Here is a 20,901-nt window from a genome sequence, read left to right as displayed (position 1 = left end):
GCTGAGGATCTGATCCATTGTTCCCTCTATGGTCATAATCATATCAGCATGGCCACAAAGTATCCTGAAAAATTAGCTGTCATTAAAGTGAAGTCATTGTTCTTTTGGTCACACATAGTCCCTCTACAGCTTGGACTCGCTGGGCCCAAGTCTGATCTCATGTCATTGTAACTCCATGGACTCTGATAATGTGAGAGGACAATCAGAACCACTGATGGCCGTGGCTGGAAGTCCTTTAAAGAAGAAGAACACTGTGTGCAGCTTGCACGCTGTTTTAGATGAATATGAAGATCAAGAAGGCTCAAAAAAGTCTCATATGCATCGTGTTACTCTTAGACTTTTATAAGGATTCCTGTTGTACTCCTTATATTCCTTTCCACCGCTGTCAACTCAAACCATATTTGGCCCCATTTCTCTGAACGCAATAAAATTCAATGAGCAGAGACTGGCTGTGAAAGTACTGTAGTTACAACCTCCTAGTCTTAACCTTTCCTGGTTAATGATCTTTACTTCCCTGCCAGGCACATCATTTTGGGAGACAGATGCCCTACATGAGTATTTTAGAAGAAGACAACATTACAGTTGCAGGAGCTCTCTCCTCACTATGTGGTTTGTAACCAAGAAATTACTCTAATATATCTTTTCCAGTTGTTCACTGTGATTTATTTTTATTATTTTACTGTAGGCCATAGGTGAAGGAGGCCTGACATTCCAGTTTGCCCAAAACAGTCTTTGGTGATTAGAAAGAAAATATATCAATGCATCAGTCACTTTATTTTATATAAAGCCGTTAATGCAAGGCACCTTGCAGCACTTTACAATATAAAATATAAAATGTCAAAGCAAATAAAGCACGTGAAACTAGATAAAAGTGCAATTAAAGTGGTACCCATAAGTTTGCTATATAATTCTAAAAATCTGCTAGATAGTCCTCAGATCTTACCTAGCAGGGCAATGAATTCCTCAGACAAGGGGCATAAAATCTAGCATGTTGAGAATTAAAGAAAAAAAGCGTGCACACGTGGTATTTTCAAAAGTCTGGCCAAGTGCAGGGCAGTAATTGTCCAGGAAGTGGGAAAACAACAGCAAAAATTACCATTCAGAGAACGATGACTGGCATGGGAAATATTCACTAGAATCTACAATTCCTTCTTGCCCTGCTCCGGGGACTATCCCTATCTGAATGCCAACAAATCCTATTAGTTTTCCCCAAAGCAAGTTGAAACTTTGCAGATTACATAACCCCTTTGCAGATTACATAATGAATAATCTTGTTGCTGTCTTTTATGGTATACCTTCTCCTCTACTGAAATATTAAATTCACTGGGACAAATTCATATCTGATATAAGTGAGTGCATTTCTATCATTGCATCTGCTTGCACCAGTTTTTATACAGAGATATATACACACATGCACAAATTCTTGTTTGACACCAAGGAGCCTCAGAAAAATTTATCAGACTAAGCAGGCAGACTGCACAATTTTTCTGGAGCAAGCTTCCGTCTTTCCTTCTTTAGAAACGACAAAGAAGGCATTCATAATACACATGGAGTTAATGATAGAGATAATCTTCAAACCAACCCAGTCTGGTGTCAAAAAAGGTCAAACTAATAATGAAATCCTCCTCCATGCTGTAGATCTGTGAGGTCCTAATACAGCTTGGTCTGAACCCTATAAATTAATCCAGCACAGAAATAACCAGTTTCCCCCATCATGTCACTTTAAGTTTCATAAAAAAGCTCTCCAATCTTATTTTGTTTTGTTTGCTGTGGTAGGCCCACAGGCATCCACATTTAGACTCTCCTTCTCCAATCTGACAAAGCTGGGGGTATGGGGTAGGCGAGCTCTCATTCCCCAAAGCAGGAACTCAGAAAGTAGGGAGAGTCAGTCTCTGTTTCCTCCTGTGTGCCACCCCAAATGACTCATGGACACACATTTCTGAAGAATTATGGGGCAGGCAAAACCCTACCAAGAAGGAAAAAAAAGATGACTTCTTGCCTCTGAGACTAACATAAATAAAGACTGACATTTTATTTTGTGGACGAGTCATCATTTCTGTTCAGTTGGAGGCACATAGGGAAAGATGAATAGCAAAACTGTCCAACTGACTTATTTTTGATGTGTTCTGTGCTTCCTGAGTGTAAACTCTAGGGGACTCACATACACAGTTGACTGTAAATGATGTATTACCTATTAATGAACTGAATCCACCCATATAGAAATACAAGTGGGCAAAATGAAGTATATATAGTGCATAAATACTGTACATAAGCTACCAGCATATGCAGGTGACATGTCACTTCATGTCATTGTCATAAAGAGCTGTGAATGTCTAAGCTCTTCACGGTAGAGACTACATCTAGCAGAACAGGATCGGATCCAGACCCCTGAGTACTATGGTAATAGAAACAGCAAATTATGATGATACTCATAATGTACAGTTTCCTAAAGTTTATGTTTTTGTCCTTTTGGGGAAAGACCTTTCAAAATTTATTCTGCTTTTTGGGATTTATCAGTAATCCCACTGTGAATTTTATTCTGAATTCGAATCCAAATGCCTCCGTGTATTTCATTTGATATATCCAGTACATTGGCTGTGCACTGGAAGCATAAGATTTACTGGATTTTGGTATTTTTAAATTGTCTATAAACAATATATGTGCCACTACATACAAAGCTCATTGTGATTCTCTGCTGGCATGTTGTCTACCACAAAGTGTGTAAAGTAAAAAGCCTCAGCAGGCTACTATCTTATATGTCCATTCAGCCTACAATACATGAACTCTTTCTCAAATTAAACGTCAGGCAACAGAAAAGCTATAAAGCCCCAAGGGTTCTCACCACATCCCCCTAAGGAAATGGTTAATCAGCTTAAATGCGGTAAACAAAATGGAGGCAGCGGCTTTCCAATCTAAAAGTCATTCTAATGCAGAGGTTCTCAAACTGGGGGTCAGGACCCTCAGGGGGTCATGAGGTTATTACATGGGGGGTCACGAGCTGTCAGCCTCCACCCTAAACCCCGCTTTGCATCCAGCATTTATAATGGTGTTAAATATATAAAAAAAAGTTTTTAATTTATAAGGGGGGGTCACACTCAGAGGCTTGCTATTTGAAAAGGGTCACCAGTACAAAAGTTTGAGAATCACTGTTCTAATGGCTGTGAACAAGGCAAATCACAAATCACACCTCAAAAGGTGGCATTTTACTTTTAAAACGTCAAAATCGGTATTAAGCTATTTATCCAGGGCATCAAATGAAAGGTGTTTCTTATGGGATACCACAGAAGACACTTGGCATAAATCATCCTTCAGGACTGCAGTCGCCAAAAGAACCATTTTCAGGGACTGGAAATCAGTGCATAAACTGAACATTGTGGAATGGCAAAACTCAGTGAGTGAATTAGCACATACAGAAGAGACAAATGAACCTTGGAGGGAAAGAAAAGTATTTTGGCCAGATATTCAGGTACATGTTATTGGAATTTTATGGTTAATGAGTTCTATGTTGTTATCAAATGTACATTTCTAGTCGTTCGGTTTTAATGTACAGCAGGAGTCGGCAACGTTTGGCACGCGGCTCGCCAGGGTAAGCACCCTAGCGGGCCGGGCCAGTTTATTTACCTGCTGACGCGGCAGGTTCGGCCGATCGCGGCCCCCACTGGCCACGGTTCGCCGTCCCGGGCCAATAGGGGCGGTGGGAAGCCGCGGCCAGCACATCCCTCGCCCGCGCCGCTTCTCACCGCCCCCATTGGCCCGGGACGGCGAACCGCGGCCAGTGGGGGCCGCGATCGACCAAACCTGCCACGTCAGCAGGTAAATAAACTGGCCCGGCCCGCTACGGTGCTTACCCTGGCAAGCCGCGTGCCGAACGTTGCCGACCCCGATGTACAGTATTGTTTAACAGTCTAGTCTTCCATATTTGATTGTTGGGCCTGTTGCAGTACATCTTGTATATCCCTACATCCTCACCTCATTCCCCATCCTTTCTATTTCATTGAAAATATATTCAAAGATGTGCGAAGATGTGCAAACTGTAATACTGTCATGTACCAAAGCGATAGTCCATAACTAAATTAAGTATTTAGCACATCTAAACAGTGAATATATAGTTCTTATCTAGTCCACCCTATGGGTTAAACTGTAGGTAGTGAGGAAGATCTCTCCTCCTGCTGAGAGTTTTCATCCTCAGAAGGGGTTTCTAAAATTACTGCAGGAGGAATGATCAAAGGACTCACAGCCTTTGTGGGCAGATATCAGTGAAGCCAGAGCTGCACTTCAGTGCATTTCACTTTTATCCTGAGGTCTAATCTCTAGACAATAATCATACAGCTGAAAAGTGGCATAGTCTCACATCCAGACTTTGGAACAAAGCATGCAGAATTAACACAGATAGTATTTCTGTAGCAAGGAAAAAGTGAAAAGATGTTTTTTGTTTAGTTTGCTTTTGCACTTGTGTCAATAAAATAGACAATACTATAGTATTTAGACTTCATTGAGACAAAAACTGACAATAAGATTTACAGCAATTGCCTACCCTGCGCTCTTTCTAACAACTTGTACATTCCTCCATGCTCCAATTTAGAACTGCTATAAAGCCTGTCATATTTGATGGGAAATGCCACAAAGCTGCAATATCAGCAACTCACATCATGAAATGGAACGCTGACAAATTCACCATGGGACACCTTAACTGTCAACTTGGTTTTTTTCCCATTCATTGTAGATTTTTTCCCCCTTTCTTCTTCTGCCCTTTTTTTTTCTCCTAACTTCTGAGTGAAAGCAGGAGACTATTTCGTAATGGTACTTTCCTGATACATTTGCCCCTTTTCCTAGAAAAGAGAGGCTATCCATTTGTGAGGATATAATGATCTCCAGACAGGACCTACCCCATCCTACATGCATAAGATGAATATACACATCTCCAACACCTGAGAGGTTGTATATTAATTTGTGAAGAATCAGATTGTTGTTCAAATACAGACAAAGGTCAATGATGTCTGAGTTCACTTTTGCTCTTCCTGATTTTTTGTCCAAGGTGTTATAAGAAACAAACGCTTCCAAATATTAGCCAATGCAAAAAATAATGGGCCACATTTCAAACAGGTTACTGTGCCAATAGACATGGCACACTATTTATTGTGACTGTAGATACAGACTGAGCAGTTGTACATGCAAATGACTTCTGGTCATTTTCATAAACAATTACCCAACTTGCATGCACAAGCACTGTAATTGTACACACAAATTACACATGCACAGTGGATTTGGTTTTCTAACTCCTACATGTTTATGTCAATTTTAGTGCAAACCAACATTTTGATTAATTATTACAATATCAAATTTTGCCACACGACATGGTCCTAAATGTGTGCTCTAAAATCCCTTCACCTAATGTACAACAATCTTTCACCTATTGCTAATAATCAAAAGGACATCAAGAGGTGTTAACTTTGAAAAAGAAATAGAGAAAACTAAAAATGAACTTTAAAAGTTGGATGCAATATAGCATTTATGCCTGTTAAAGGATATGAAATATTTCAAGTATTGCTCTGTTTCCTGGTATATACAATATGACAGCTAGTGGGTTGTTCTGACTGATGAATAAGATACAATTGACATGAAATCTGCTTATCTGTGCTCTATGAACAACAAACTAATTCAGCTCCATTTAGGTATCCTCATTTGTAATTGTTTTTCAATGTAAGCATAGTCTGAATGAGCTCTTCCCTGACATCTAGTGGTGAGCTGTGGAAAATAACTTCAGGAGCTGATCTCATTTGCATGGGCACACCCACCCTACCTAGAGGTTCAGCATGGTGGAATTGCTTGCCCAAATGATCACTTGTGGCTGGTGTTAGATCCCCAGTCTCCTTGTTATTGGGGCAGGTGTAATAAAGGGTTGTTATCCTTGTTGTGTGAATCAAGGGCAGCAGAACTGCAGCTGGCATACCCTAATGGAGGGACTCACCCTCAACTGAACGGCACTCGCTAGGCAGGGGACATGGGTTCCAAAGCTTAATGAGTTGAGAGAGAGAGAGAGTAGGGACAGGCACTTCTACATGGTGGTGTGGGCCCTGTTTAAGGGTCCTAGACACCATTTGACCCGTCTTCTCTCCATGGTATAATAAAAGAGCTAATTTGGACTCAACTGAGAGTCTTGTTACATGCTGCAGAGCTGAAATCACTGATATCTAGGCCTAAGAATTAGACCTACTCTGGGACAAGGTTTCTGACGCAAGATACTGCCCAGTGTGCACCAGCAGTGAGACTCCCCCACCAACAGCTGAAATCCCTGAGAAATGTGTGAAGTGGTGTGCCCTGAGGACATCTTGGCAAGCTAGCGAAGAAGCATGAGGAAAGGTGTGGCCAGCAGGGCGGCTAGCAGAGCGGGTCAGAGCAGAGCCCCGCAGAGAGGTGTGGCAATTGGCCGGCAGGGGAGCGAGCAAGTGCCCAAGCAGCAGAGGGTATAAGGTGCCTCCTTACCGCCCCCCCTTCCAGAGAAGGGACAGGCACATTAAAGGGACTTTTGGCTTGCTGGACTTAAGAACCTGAGGGGAAAAGAACACTGCCCAACTTACTTGGGGGTGGGTCTTTTGCTCATGGTTTATATTTATGAACCTTTGTTGCAGTGTTTTTCCAAATTAATGCTGAGTTACTTCCCTCCTTTTAGTAAAAATGTTTGCTACACTCACACTGTGAAGGGGGAGTATTGCCTCTTAGAGGCTCCCAGGGGGTGGTGTGTAATTGTCCCAGGTCACTGCGTGGGGACTGGAGCTGCTTTTGTGTTGTGTTGTTGAAAAGGAACCTCTAGATACTGAATCCGGCCCTTGTTGCTGCCAACTCTGAAAAATAAAGGACATGTATTGATGTAACCCTTCTGCCAGTCAGATACAATAGTCATCTCTTATCTCTCCATTATTATGGGTGCATATATTGTACTGAATAATTGGTTGCCTTTGATTACTTCAGAAATGATTTTATGAACCTACATAAAGGGGTATAGTAGGTAATCTAAATATTGTTCTTTTTTACAAGTTACTGTAGCCCAGCAATTATTTTTATTGGGAAAAAAAACCATTTTGTGGAAAATAGACCATGTAGCCACCTTAATTTAAAAATGAAAATGTGTATTTAAAACTTACTAATATTGTACTCTGAACTGGGGGAAATCCCACACAATACAATAAATAGTGTATAAAACAATCTTGCATCAGAGCCTGCATCTTCAATTCATTCGAAATAAAAAATCAGTTCTATTAGTTTTTCCCTTGAAGATATTCTCTCTTTTATACTAACCATGTTTAGCAGCGGTTTGCTCTGATTGACCTTAATTTAATTTATTTTTCACAGAAATATTGCTTCAGGGTTAAACATTTTTGTTGCTAATAACTACACATGTTCTATTACTTGGCCTTAAAGATCTTCCATCTTTCTGAGAACATTTGTTTTGCAAAACACTGTAGCAGTTATCATTTTTAAAAACATATAATATAATTGATTTGCAATTATCAACAGGGAGGTAAGCCATTGCCCATATTTGCTAACCTAATTGTAAAATAAATTGTTCCTTTCAAGTCATAATGTATTGCCTCAAGTGATCACTACTTAGCACCAACAGACTAGAGTAAATAGAGTGGCAGCAGGAAGTCTGAGAGATAGTATTACCCAGTTCTCCATGTAATAAATGTTCTCTTTTAGAGTATTGTTCAGTTCATGGATGTAATTTCTAGATATTTTCGTCCCAGTGGGATGCAGACCAGGTGTCAGTTCTTGGAAGTAGGGCCATATTCTGAAATACAATCTACCTTCCTGTGAATTTTGTGCCATCTGCTTGACGCAGATGTGGAGAAGGCTGTCTAACATACGAACCCTGCTTTGCTTACACCAGGGTTGGGGAAACTTTTTGGCCCGAGGGCCACATCTGGGTGAGGAACTTGCATGTGGGGCCATGAATGTAGGGCTGGGGCAGGAGTTTGGGGTGTGGGAGGGACTGCGGGGTGTGGGAGGGGGTGCAGTGTGCATGAAGGGGATCAGGGCAAGGGCTTGGGGCGCAAGAGGGGTGCAGGGTGTATAAGGGGGCTCAGGGCAGGGGATTGGGATGCAGGAGGGGTGCGGGGTGTGGCGGGGGCTCAAGGCAGGGGGCTAAGGAGCTCAGGACAGGGGATTGGGGTGCAGGAGGGGTGCAGGGTGTGGCAGGGGGCTCAAGGCAGGGGGTTGGGGTGCAGGGTGCAGGAGGGGTTCGGAGTGCAGGCTCTGGCCTAGCCCGGCACCACTTACCTGGAGCAGCTCTGGGGTGGCACGGGGGCTAAGACAGGCTCCCTGCCTGCCCTGGCCCTGCGCCGCTCCCAGAAGTGGCCAGCACTACATCCCTGAGGCCCCTGGGGTAGGGGGAGCAGAGGGCTCCGCGCGCTGCCCTCACCTGCAGATACTTCCTCCGAAGGTCCCATTGGCCGCAGTCCCCCATTCCCAGCCAATGAGAGCTGCGGGGGGGGGGGCAGTGCCTGCAGGCGAGGGCAGTGCATGGAGCCCTCTGCCTCCCCTCCCCCAGGGGCCGCAGAGACGTGGTACTGAACACTTCCAGCAGCTGCATGGGGCCCGTGGTGCAACGGGGGTGGCAATCCCTCGGGCCGGATCAAAAGTTCTGATGGGCCGGATCCGGCCCGCGGGCCGTAGTTTGCCCACCCCTCGCTTACACACTATACACTATGTGAGGTTTAAGTGTAGAGCCTTCCAAAACTTGCATCTTAGTTTTCTGATGTTCTCCTTCTTGAATATTCCTGGATCCTTACAGCAACACTAAGTAAAGAGCAACTGCAACAAACGTGACTTTCTTCACAACTAAAAATCTGTCAATGTCTCCACCAGAGTTAGTCCTGTATACCAGTCTTGGTCACTAAAAAAGAACATTAAAAATAAATAGTAAAAACTATTCAATCTGTGAAAAAATCCAGGGTTTGATCAAAAGGCCTGTGAAGTCAATGGAAAGCCCCTGACTTCAATGGGCTTTGGATCAGACCCATAGGGCATGATTCTTATTTACACCATCAGACCCATAGTTTTTCTTTATACACTAAGCCCATTTTCATATGCTATTATTTCTAGTGTGTAGGATTTCTTTTAAAATCTCCATTTTCCAAATTTCTAGTTTCTATTTTTTAATCTCAGCTATCATGCTTAATAGACTGTTCCTCCCATTTAAGTTTCCTGACAGCTGCACAAAGAAAGATCTTTCTAAGGGCTGATTATGAGGTTCTCTCTAATTTTCATAATCCTTTAACTATTGATTAGACTTGAGCTGAAGATACTCGTCAACAGAAATATTTTGGAACATATTCTGATCTCATTTACACTAGTGTAAACCCGACACACATTTATCAGGTTGGATTGACACTGGTGCTACAGCAATTACAATCTAGACTTTTTGCCTGGGGTAGCTTTTATATGCTACAATATGAACATTTTTGGTGGGGTAAGAAGGTTCTCTTTCTCCTTTCAACGTGCATGCAAAACTCCCAATTAATGCAATGGTGCATCTACACTGAGACAAATAAGTATTCTACGACATAGATATTTTAATCCATTTTCATATATCACAGTTTTCAGTCCTAGAACTGATTTAAATTGTCTCCTTTCTATATAAAGCTTTTTTACTACTACTACAGAAATATAAATATTATATTTTGCTGAAGAATAGAACTGTTTGAATGTTGACAACTGCTGCCATCCTTCAATAAATACAGCTAGAAGGGCTACAGGGAATTACAATTTATATAAGTTTCTCATTATGAAATTAAAAATTCAGAAATGCTAAATTAAATTATTCTCATAAGGCAATTTTATATGGAAAAGTTATTTTGTCGGTGTGAACAGTCACCGCAAAGCTTTGAGTTTGCTGTCATTTATCCAGAACACTCACTTTCCATCATCATGAGCCTGCCTGAATGTGCTTACCACATTAAGCTCAGAGAGAAGAGTAAACCTAAACATAATCACCTTAATTCATACTACACAGCTAGCAGGAAATTTAGGCTGTACCAAGTGCAGGACTCAACAGAGAAATAAGAACTAACATTCAGGAGAAGGTCTTATCACCATTCAGAATGTGATCTTTTTTATGTTGTTGCTTTATATCAAACATGCTTAAGGGAGGATGAGTAAGCATCTGTGATCTCACTTAGAGGAGCCAGCAAGCATCACTGAGCACCACAGTAGTGAAATGAGCACTTTGTAGAATTTTGTTTTCTCACAAACATGAGAGAGGTTGAGCGAGAAAGAGAGACAGGAAGGAGATTCCCCTAATGAAGCTCTCACTCCTTTTACAGTTTTCCCCAAAATCCACCACATGCTCAGTAGAACAACCCTTCCTCATGTTGGCAAGCTCCTACACAGGTAAGTGCACCCACTGACATTAAAGTACTCATCTGTGTAAAGAAGGGTCGCACAATTGGGCCCTTAAATTATAAAGTGGTGAGCAGCATTCTTTTGTCATAAGACTTAATTATATGCGAGCACATAAAAAAAAAAAGCATGGTGCACCAATTTACTGCAGCTATCGAACACATGAAGGGGAGAGTTAATTAATAACAGGTCACGTTTACATTGTGCTTCCCAAGCCAAAGGATCCCAGATTAATTTACAAAACTGATATAGAAACAATTTTACATGTTCTGGTATGGCTCAGATCAAGGACTTCTTCCTATGTAGAATTTACAAAGTTGACAGAGGCCCCAAGGTTAGTACACCTCAAGCCAACATTTTCAGGCAATTCCTTTAAGTACTGAAAGCAGAGACTTCTTGCGCCATCCCCAGTGGTTTCTGGCTAGTGCCAGGGCATCCTCACAGCTCCATTTGCAATGGCGCCAGGAGTTTGATGAGATGGTGACTGTGCTCACCCACATACCTCTGAACTCTCCCACATTTCAGGAAGTCTCACCTGTTTTCGTCCCAAATTCAGTGTCCCCTTTCATTAGCTTTTATTACTAAGAGTTATTTAAAATGCAAAGCCATGAAACTGAGATTACCAAAAAAATGTTATTCATACTAAAGAAAGGAATCCCACAGCATTTTAAGTTTCTTGCATGAATATTTTTGTGTCCCTCCTTTTTGGTGCATGTCACATACTGTGTTCCATATATATGAGGGTTGGCAAGTTGAGTGGCATGGCCATCCTCAGCATAGGGGAAGCACTGGCTTTTTGGGTCCTTTCACTCTGACAAACCCACACAGAAGGAAGATACAAATGAGTCTTCTGTTACCAACACTGAGAACAAGGAACAAGGATACTGAAATGACTGGAGCGGCTCTGAAAAGCTACTAAATATCAAATAATAAAGAACAGACTAATAACTACCAGCTTTATAGTTATTAAAAAATTATGTCTATCTGGGATAAACAGACCAAAAATTATGCCTTTCTGGGTTAACAAAGAGACCTCATGCTAAGATTTAATTAGTGATGTACATGTTCTTAAACATACTCTACCACAGGGGTCAGCAACGTTTGGCACGCGGCTCGCCAGGGTAAGCACCCTGGCGGGCCGGGCCAGTTTATTTACCTGCTGACGCGGCAGGTTCAACCGATCGCGGCCCCTACTGGCCGCGGTTCGCTGTCCCGGGCCAATGGGGGCAGCAGGAAGTCGCGGCCAGCACATCCCTCGCCCGCGCCGCTTCTCACCGCCCCCATTGGCCCGGGACAGCGAACCGCGGCGAGTGGGGGCCGCAATCGGCCGAACCTGCAGCGTCAGCAGGTAAATAAACTGGCCCAGCTCGCCAGGGTGCTTACCCTGGCGCGTCGCATGCCAAACGTTGCCGAACCCTGCTCTACAACTACACATCAACTGGACAGTGATGCCTCTTATACTTCCTGACCTTAGCACTTGGGCTTCTTTCTGTAATTGTACTTTAAAGACAAATTCTTAGCTGATCAAGCGACAGAGATTGGGCTCTTTCTCCTCTCTTTTATCATAACAGCACCCAAAACTGCTGGGAACAAGGAGTTTCATTTATCCATCTGCAAAATACCTTATTTGCCTTAATGATTAATTAAGGTCCATTTGCCCACAAGTTTTATCAACATCTTGAAATGTATTCTGAGAATTCTGTTGCTCCCCAAGCAATCTTTGTAAGCTTTTCCCCAAAGCTATTTTAAAAGCAAACAGCTCTTCATATATATTTTTTTAACAAAAGATGATCTGACCAAGCCATTAGTGTCTGCGTGATAAACGAACAACTTTAGCTTGTGCTACTAATTCAACATCTAACAGTAATTTTAGCCAACATTGAATAATACTTGGTACAGTAACTAATGATATAGTTCAAAAGCAGTCTTTGACAGCTTAACCTGCATTGACCCAAATTTATATAAAACTCCTGCATCCATATTGGACTGTTTGGCTGTGTAAGCGTGCAGTTTCACCCCTGCAGCGCCTCCTCCTGGTCGTCCATGGGAATTAGCTCTTCCAGCGTCCTGGAGCGCCCTCTGCAGGCTGGTGATCCACCTTGCCACTGGCCCTACATCCCTCCTAGGACCCCAGTGCCCCTTTTTCTGGGTGCTGCCCCCTGGCAGTACCCCCACAGTTCTGGGTCTTCCCCTCCCAGGGGGAACCCCCACCCACTAACCCCACTTCAACTCAGTCTTGGCTACTGCCCAGTCTCCATCTAGCCCCGTTCACTGGGGCAGACTGCAGTATCAGCCACTCATCACAGGTAAAGGGATTCAGACCTGCTGCCTCTGCCTACCCGTGGGCTGCCCCCTGCAACCCCATACTTACCAGGCATGCAGCCTGGGGCTTTCCTAGGCCGGAGCTCCCTGGCTCCCTTGGCCTTTCCCCAGCCCTGCTCCACAGTACCCTTTTCTGGCCTTTAACAACGCCTGCCACCTCGGGGGTTTCCAGGCCGGAGCTCCCCAGCTCCTCTAGCCTTCCCCGAGCCCTGCTCTACTTTAGGTACCCTCTCAGCTTCCAGGCAGCCAGGCCCTTCTCCCTCTAAAGCAGTGTTTCCCAAACTGGGGTTCACGAAATGTTACAGGGGGTTCTCGGGGAAAAATTCCCTAATGGCGGACAGAGCTGTCCTTAGGGACCCCGGGCAGCATGGGACACTGAGGAGACTTAACCTTCAAGACTCCTTATAAGAAATGGAAAGGGAGGTGGATATTTTTTGCTGTTTTTAAAATTAAATAGGTAGCTTTTAAAAATTATTATGAAGAACAAGTTGAAGCTTTGTTGTAACGTGCGTTGTTTGCCTGGACTGCTCAAGACCTGAATGCTTGTCAGGAGCGTTGCCAGCTTTTCTGCCGTCCTAGGCGGTGGAAGGTCCCGCCCTGAAATGCCACCCCCCCACACAGAGGCGGCGGAAGGTCCGGCTGCAGAAATACCGCTACTGTCGCCGCCCCCCAAATCGCAGCGCCCTAGGCGACCGCCTAGGTTGCCTAATGGGTTGCGCCGGCCCTGATGCTTGTGTAGGAGGAACTCTTTGAGTTGGCTTCTTAAATACCTTCATGCTGTTTCACATCTGATACTCCTTGATGAAACTTAGGAGCCTTGTCTTATAACAGGCTTATTCAAAGGGATACAAGCTACAAAAGTGAGATCTTGGAAGAGTGTTGCCATTTTCATAATGCAATAAAAATATTGTAATGATAAATAATAATTAATAATACATCGTGTGTAATAAACATGTCACAAAAACAAATTTTATATTTCCAAGATCACTGCTTTTATAATTTATACTCAGGTAAAGGAGAAAAACCCTGGAAATATTCATTTTTAAGAGGGGGTTCACAAGACTTGACATTTTAGTGAAAGGGGTTCACAGGTTGTTAAAGTTTGGGAACCACTGCTCTAAAGGCAGAGAGAGAGTCTGCCTCTGGCTGCCCTGGCCTTCTTATAAGGCCTGGTCAGTCTGTTTGGGGCGTGGCCCCAGCTGCTGCCACTTCCCCCAATCAGCTGGGGTTTTGCTCCCTTCCCCAGCCCCAGCCCACTACAGGGCTTTTCCAACCCCTTCAGGGCTGGAGCGGGTGCTCACCCCACTACAGGCTGTGATATCTTAGCTCTACCACAGACCATTTCAAAATGCCTTATGTAGTTTCTAGAAAATGCAGAGGTTTCAAATGAGACTTGAGGCTTGCTCCCACTCTGCTTTGACTTCTTAGAACTACATGAATAAATGTTGTTATAATTTGTATGGTCAACACTTCATCATATGTAAATATTTTGTTGGCATTAGATTGGGGATAAGTTTCATGTATATTTCCGATGACCCTCTGTCGTCTCTTTCTCTATTCCATCTTTTCTACATATTAAAAGCAAACTATGAAGGAGAGAAGAATAGTTCAGGCCAGAAAATCCTTATTTAACTACATCTCCTGAGATCAAAAATTTCACTGAAATTACTTACATATGTCTGAGTAGTAGAAGTAGGACATTGGTAGACTGTAACAAATAAATAGATAATTATTTTGGGAGCTAGAAATCTATTTGTAAACCATAATTACGTGGCCAAATCAAAATGGATTTTCACCAGATGACCGAAATAGACATTTCCAACTGAGGGACTAATTCCTTGCCAGATTTCAGGTTTCTGTCCCAAACCAAACAGGTATAAAATTTACTATTTTTTCATTATAATGACTAAACTTTCCTCCCCACCTTCTTCACATTCAAGAACAACTGAACCATTTTTGTGAAAACTTTACAAAAATAAACTAACTCTTAAGCAGAGACCAGAGTTGGAAAATGTTAGCCTGTAAAAGAATGAAACAGGTCCTTTAGAAGGAAACATGTAAGCAGTCTTAACTGTAAGTGTCACTATGGGCTCCACACATACCACATTTAGTAGAATTACTTTACTGTATTAGGTCAACCAATATGACATGCTGTGGATTACTCCAGTACCTGGAAGCCTTTAGAACTACCAATCTCCACGCCAACAAAGGTCAGCTATGCCATAGAAGCGTCTTTTATCCTGGTGTGAGGGTCATGATACTGGATATGCTACTCTCCCATTCCCCTTGCCAATGGGGCCTAACCTTAGAGGAGACTATTTACTCACCTCTCCTGGTGAGAAGAAAAATGCTGCAATGATGGACAACTTTAAGGGCCACAGGGCAAACTTGAAGAAAATGATAAAATGGCCAGTTATGAAGGGATCCAACAAAAGCAGGTAGGATGATTTTTTTTGAGGGAGAGAGACAGGTAAAAGGGGTAAGTTATCAAATATTATAACACAGTGGTTTAAAATAGTAAAGAGAAGTGAGTGTGATATTAAGATAAAAAACATCTTCTCCTGTAGATATCATAAAAGAGTTTTCTCCTAGTGTTCCGCTGGGGCGGAATTCGGCAGGGAAATGAAGCAATCAAACTGTGGTCTACAGAGTATAGCTAGGTCTCAGCTCATCAATAAAGCCTGTAAGTGAACAAGGAGGGAATTATTATTATTTTCCCTCTCTCTTTATCCATCTCTCTCACATAAAATATTTTTTTAGCGAATGGAATGTCAGCTGTTATGTTCCTGTGTATAAAATCACATCAGTATTTGAGAATACACCATACGCAGCGCCGCGTACTGTACTCTACAAATAAAGCATCAAGGCAATACAATCCCATGCAGCAAATCACATTGCGAAGCTACTACCACTACCTAGGAGATTTCAAAACCTAAAGTCCTCATCTATCATTCATGAATATTTTATTGTACATGGATTTCCTCAGGAACTTTATTACCACATCATCCCAAGTAAATATGTTAAGCCAGATAATGCTCAAACAAGACTCTCATTGGAGATTTGAGAAATGGCAGGAAACCCAGCAGTCTATTACCTGAATCCTAAACTGTTCAATACATGCAATATTGTAGAGGACTAACACACAAAGTAATTGAGCACATTCTCAGGGAAGATTTTTGGGACCACCAGGAAAGAGGAACTGAGGGGCCTAGGTGTTTCATGGTGAAGTTTCTTTTCATTCCTATTAAAATGCTTTAAGAAAGTGGTTTTCTTAGCAAGAGTGGGAGCTGCTCCCTTTCTTTTCCTGGTTATTTGGACATCCTATAGTGGTGATTTGGTGTGGTTAAAACATCTACATCTAAAATAGGTTATTGTCAATTAGTAAGCATAGACTTTTTCCTTGCCCCCCAGTGTTGTGACAGGACTCTTCACTTACAGGGCAGATGTTCCAATCTCTCACCTGGTAGCTAAGGGAACCTGGGAGAAGGGAAATAACTATGCAACAGCTTCTTTCATACATCATAAGCTGTCTCTGGATGCTACAGGGCCAAAGGTTGGGTATGGGAAGGAGTCTGGGAAAAGCAACTACATGTAAGAGGTTCCCCTTCAGGGTAGCATAAGTTACCATGCAAAATATATTCACATTACTATTTCATTAAAAACTCCCCTATCCGTGGCTCTTTCAAATAGTGGATGGGATCTGGATGATCTGGTAGGGCTGTAGCCAGTAGCAGCAAGGCAAAGGGAAAAAAATTATTGGTGCTGCAGAGGGCTTGGGTGCTGGAGCACAGATGGGTCAAGATCTAGGAGAATCTGAGGAGAAGTTACCCCTAGAAGAGCTACCAGGTTCTTCTCTGGCTGCTCTGCTCTACTACTGGCTTTATCTTCAAAAGGGAACAATGCAATGGAGCAATAGTCAAAGAAAGTCTCCGAGACTGTGGGGACACTGCTTCCTTTCCCCATGGAGAGGAGCATATGGCTCTTCACCTGTGTTGTACCTTCACACATGAGTGCCTAGCTGAACAGATGTAAAAATATTTTAGAAAGGTTTCCATGAGAAAGCTCTTATTAAAAATCCTAAACTGCATAGTGTGTAGAATAATGCTATCTGCCTGAAAATGTCATATTCTTGCCTGAACAGCCCAGTGTCTATGCTCTGAATAAAGATAAAGATGTAATTGCTTTTCCTATTATGACTCACTTGTGCATCATAGATTTTTTAATATCCTGTAGAATACATGTATTGTGTAAAGGAACCAGGTGAGAGTAGTAAAAAGATGTAATGTTATTTTTCTTTTTGATAGATCTGGACGGGGAGCTCTAAGTGAAGGCTTAGGTTTTTAATAATCAACTATGGGGGGGGAGTTGTTTCTTTATTTTGCCTACAGTGAAACCATTAAAACTTAAGCAACGGTCATTGTGAAAATGTCATCCTGCTAATTGTTGGCAATAAAGGGATTGTTTCTAAAATGAAATCACTCACTGTAGTTTTGTCTACACTAAGATATCATTGTTAATATTTCCCATCAGTGCGACCACCAATTCAGATTCTCCAGTGAAAATAGGTGGGGATTTTCGAAAGTGCTCAGCATGGGTAGCAAATTGACTTCATTGAGAGCAAAGTTAGGCTAATGCTGAGCACTTTTGAAAATACAATCCAATGAGACAAAAGAGTAGACAAGATGCCGGCAGCATATTAAGCACCATGTCGTGTTCTGAACAGTGTAAAACAACATGATGCTTAAAATGCAGGTGGTATCTAAAGCCATATCTACACTAGCTTCCCTACTGTTGCTACTATTGGTGGAGCTGATACACTAATAGACTGGGTAAATACTCTACATGCATGTTTGCAGGAGCATGTATTTTTCTTTGTAACTTTTTTTCCCTGTGTCAATAGCATCCCCACACCAAGTCTGTGCAGCAATGCCTCCATAGCACTGTCCCCACTAACCTTGCAGAGCATTGTCGGAGCAAGAGGAGGGGTTGGAATTGGGGCCCCCCAGGATCAAGAACAGAAACTTGCCTAGAAAAGTTAAAGCTTTTCCATGGCTCTACTCCAAGATATCCAGGGGTAACTATGACCAGAGGGGTTCCTGAGCATGGGAGCGTCACAGGGTCTCCCACAAATACCCCAGGACCTGCCAGGTTTTCTGGGCAGTCCTTCACCTCATGGAGCCAACCTCCCATCCCTCTGGCATGCAGCAGGGGAATCTCCATAAGGAAATCCTCAGAGACTTCCATATATATATATATATATATATATATATACATACACACACACACACCCTGTGTAGGCACAGGATAATCTGGGTCTATGTTTTTAAGGACATGCTTTACATGTTTTTAAACGTTAATAACTTATTGATGCCTTGCATCCTTAAACTGAGGCTACAACTAGGAGTCTGTGTTATTAAATGGAGAATTAGTCACACCTGTAGCTCAGAATGTTGTGTGTCTACCTCCAAGCAATACTAGGTCATGTTAACCTTGTAAGAGTCTTGGTTATTCTTGGATATTCCCTCAGTTGCTAAAAAAAATTCCGGCTGATGTCTGAAGGGAAACTAAATCACATTCTTGTGAAACTCCAAGGTAACTAGAACTTCTACAAATGAAGACAATGCTCATAAATGAAAGAACAGGTTGCATCTTTCTTCAATACAATTCAGCCATAGCTAAACTGAACATGAAAAGACCGTCCTGCGACAGTATGAATTCCACTTGATCCATGAGGACAAAAGAACAGACTTTGGAGGTCACAGAAGGATGAACATGGTCTTTTTCGTTACAGGTTCAAAGGCCTCATCAACTGACAGATGCAGACCCTGCTTAAATCCATGTTTGTTTCTAAAAACTGTACTGTCATGCAGATAAATCCTCATATGACTCAGTGCTTGAGGTTGTCTTCTGCCATGCAGAAGTTACCGGCCCTTTTGACATTGATGGGAAAGGATCCACTGGTGATGGTTCACATTGGCATTAATGACACTGCATCGGGGATATCTCACAGATAGTAGATAACTTCAGGGAACTCAGAAGCGTGCTAAAATAGAAGAATGTCCAAGCTATCCTCTCTGAAATTCTTCCCATCCCACAAGCAAAGGTCTTGGAATCTATGAATCTCCTATACATGCACCCAAGTTTCCGAGGTGCAAAGCCTCACTTCGGTGCACACACAGAGTCTCGTTCTGTTGGAGCACAGGAAATGTGAGCTCAGGCTTTTATTGTTGGAAATGCCATCCTGTCTCCAGCACCACATTCTTGTCCCAAAATCTACTACTTCATCACAATGGTAGCTAACAAAAATGTCTCTTAAAAAGAGCAGTTGGTCTGGCCATAAACAAACTTCTCCATGCAACCATGGATGCCTCCATGTGCATATACTGTTGTGGATTCACTTTATAATCTCACTTTAGAAAAGGTTTAAGCTTGAATCTTCAAAGAACCTAAGAGAGTTAGGTGCCCAACTTCCATTAAATGTCAATAAGAACTGGGCATCTAACTCCCTTAGGCTCATTTGAAAATTCCAACCTTAAAAATTTTGGATTTTCACAAAGGGAGCCAATCCCTTTTAGAAACCACCCAAGGGCTGAATTGACACAGGTGACAAATTACACTTTTACCCCTTGAATAAATCCCTCCAGAACAAGACGGTGGCACACTGAGTGATACCATGAGCTTAAATTGCAAATTCATATGCTATCTTTCCTAAGGATAAAGAGAAGACCTTGGACCAAATCCTGACTAGTGTAAACTGGTGCAGCTCCACTGAAGTTATGCCAGCTGACAGTCTGGCCCTGTGTCTCCTTAACAAGCACAAAATTCACAAAAGGGAAAAAAAGACAGAAGAAAACGATGTTTTGGTTTGCTCTTGCATGCAAAGTAGGAAACAGTCAAATATCATTCTAATAAAATAAGTGAAAAGTAATAAAATACTAATAGTAATTTATCATTTGAAAAAATTAAGCGAAAACTGGCAAATAAACAGGATTTAGTTTTAAGCTCTCAAATGACTATTAAATAACTTGATTTTTTAAAAATACTAAAAAATTCTTTGGCAATGCTAGCGGGTACAAGAGTTGTCCCAATTTAATTCATATAAACTGCAGAAAACTAATAATGATACTAAGTAATTAGTAACTATTATATTAAAATGCATTATACATACTGATTAGATAATATTAAAATGAAAAGAATTTGAATTTATTTACACAAAAACCTCAGAGAAAGACAAATCTATAGACCATGAAGATGAATTCCTACAACAGTGACAGCTGATTGCACAACCAGCTTTCAAAAAATAATGTTTATGTCTGAACAGCACCAAATAAAGGGCTTACACCCAAAATACCCATATGTATTTACTGCAATAGATTCATTTAATGCACCAGGTTCAAAGATCATTTTTAACTCCTATATGAAAACTAAAGATTTTTCATCAAAGGCAATGTTCAATATATTACAAATTATCCAAGAGTATGATGCAAAACCCTTTCATGGCAGCAGTTATATTTAATATTCATTGCCAACTTATCTGAGGAAAGTTGGAGTGCTAATAAATTCAGAATGCATTAGTAATATTATGCACTACACATAAATTATACGTAGTGTTTTATACCAGCACATAAGATTAAACATACAAGGTTTTCAGAAATTAAAGCAGACACTCAAGTACCCCTGACTTATAGGAACTATAGTTTTAATCTTTGTGTCCATAATATGGAAGTACAGTATTTCTGCTTTTTTGTGATTTTTCCCCCTCATTAGCCAAGCCAAAGCCCTAATCATACTGTAACATACCACAGTATCATGGAACTGAGGCAATTATAGCCTTTAGACCAGGGGTCGGCAACGTTCGGCACGCGGCTCGCCAGGGTAAGCACCCTAGAGGGCCGGGCCAGTTTATTTACCTGCTGATGCGGCAGGTTCGGCCGATCGTGGCCCCCACTCACCGCGGTTCGCCGTCCCGTGCCAATGGGGGCGGCGGGAAGCGGCGCGGGCGAGGGATGTGCTGGCCGCGGCTTCCCGCCGCCCCCATTGGCCCGGGACAGCGAACCACGGCCAGTGGGGGCTGCGATCGGCCGAACCTGCCACGTCAGCAGGTAAATAAACTGGCCCGGCCCGCTAGGGTGCTTATCCTGGCAAGCCACATGCCGAACATTGCCGACCCCTGCTTTAGAC

The sequence above is a fragment of the Terrapene carolina genome, unplaced genomic scaffold (genome assembly GCF_002925995.2).
Source record: "Terrapene carolina triunguis isolate 2854851 unplaced genomic scaffold, T_m_triunguis-2.0 Scaffold33891, whole genome shotgun sequence".
NCBI lineage: Eukaryota > Metazoa > Chordata > Testudines > Emydidae > Terrapene > Terrapene triunguis.
Note: the sequence above shows the minus strand (reverse complement) of the source record.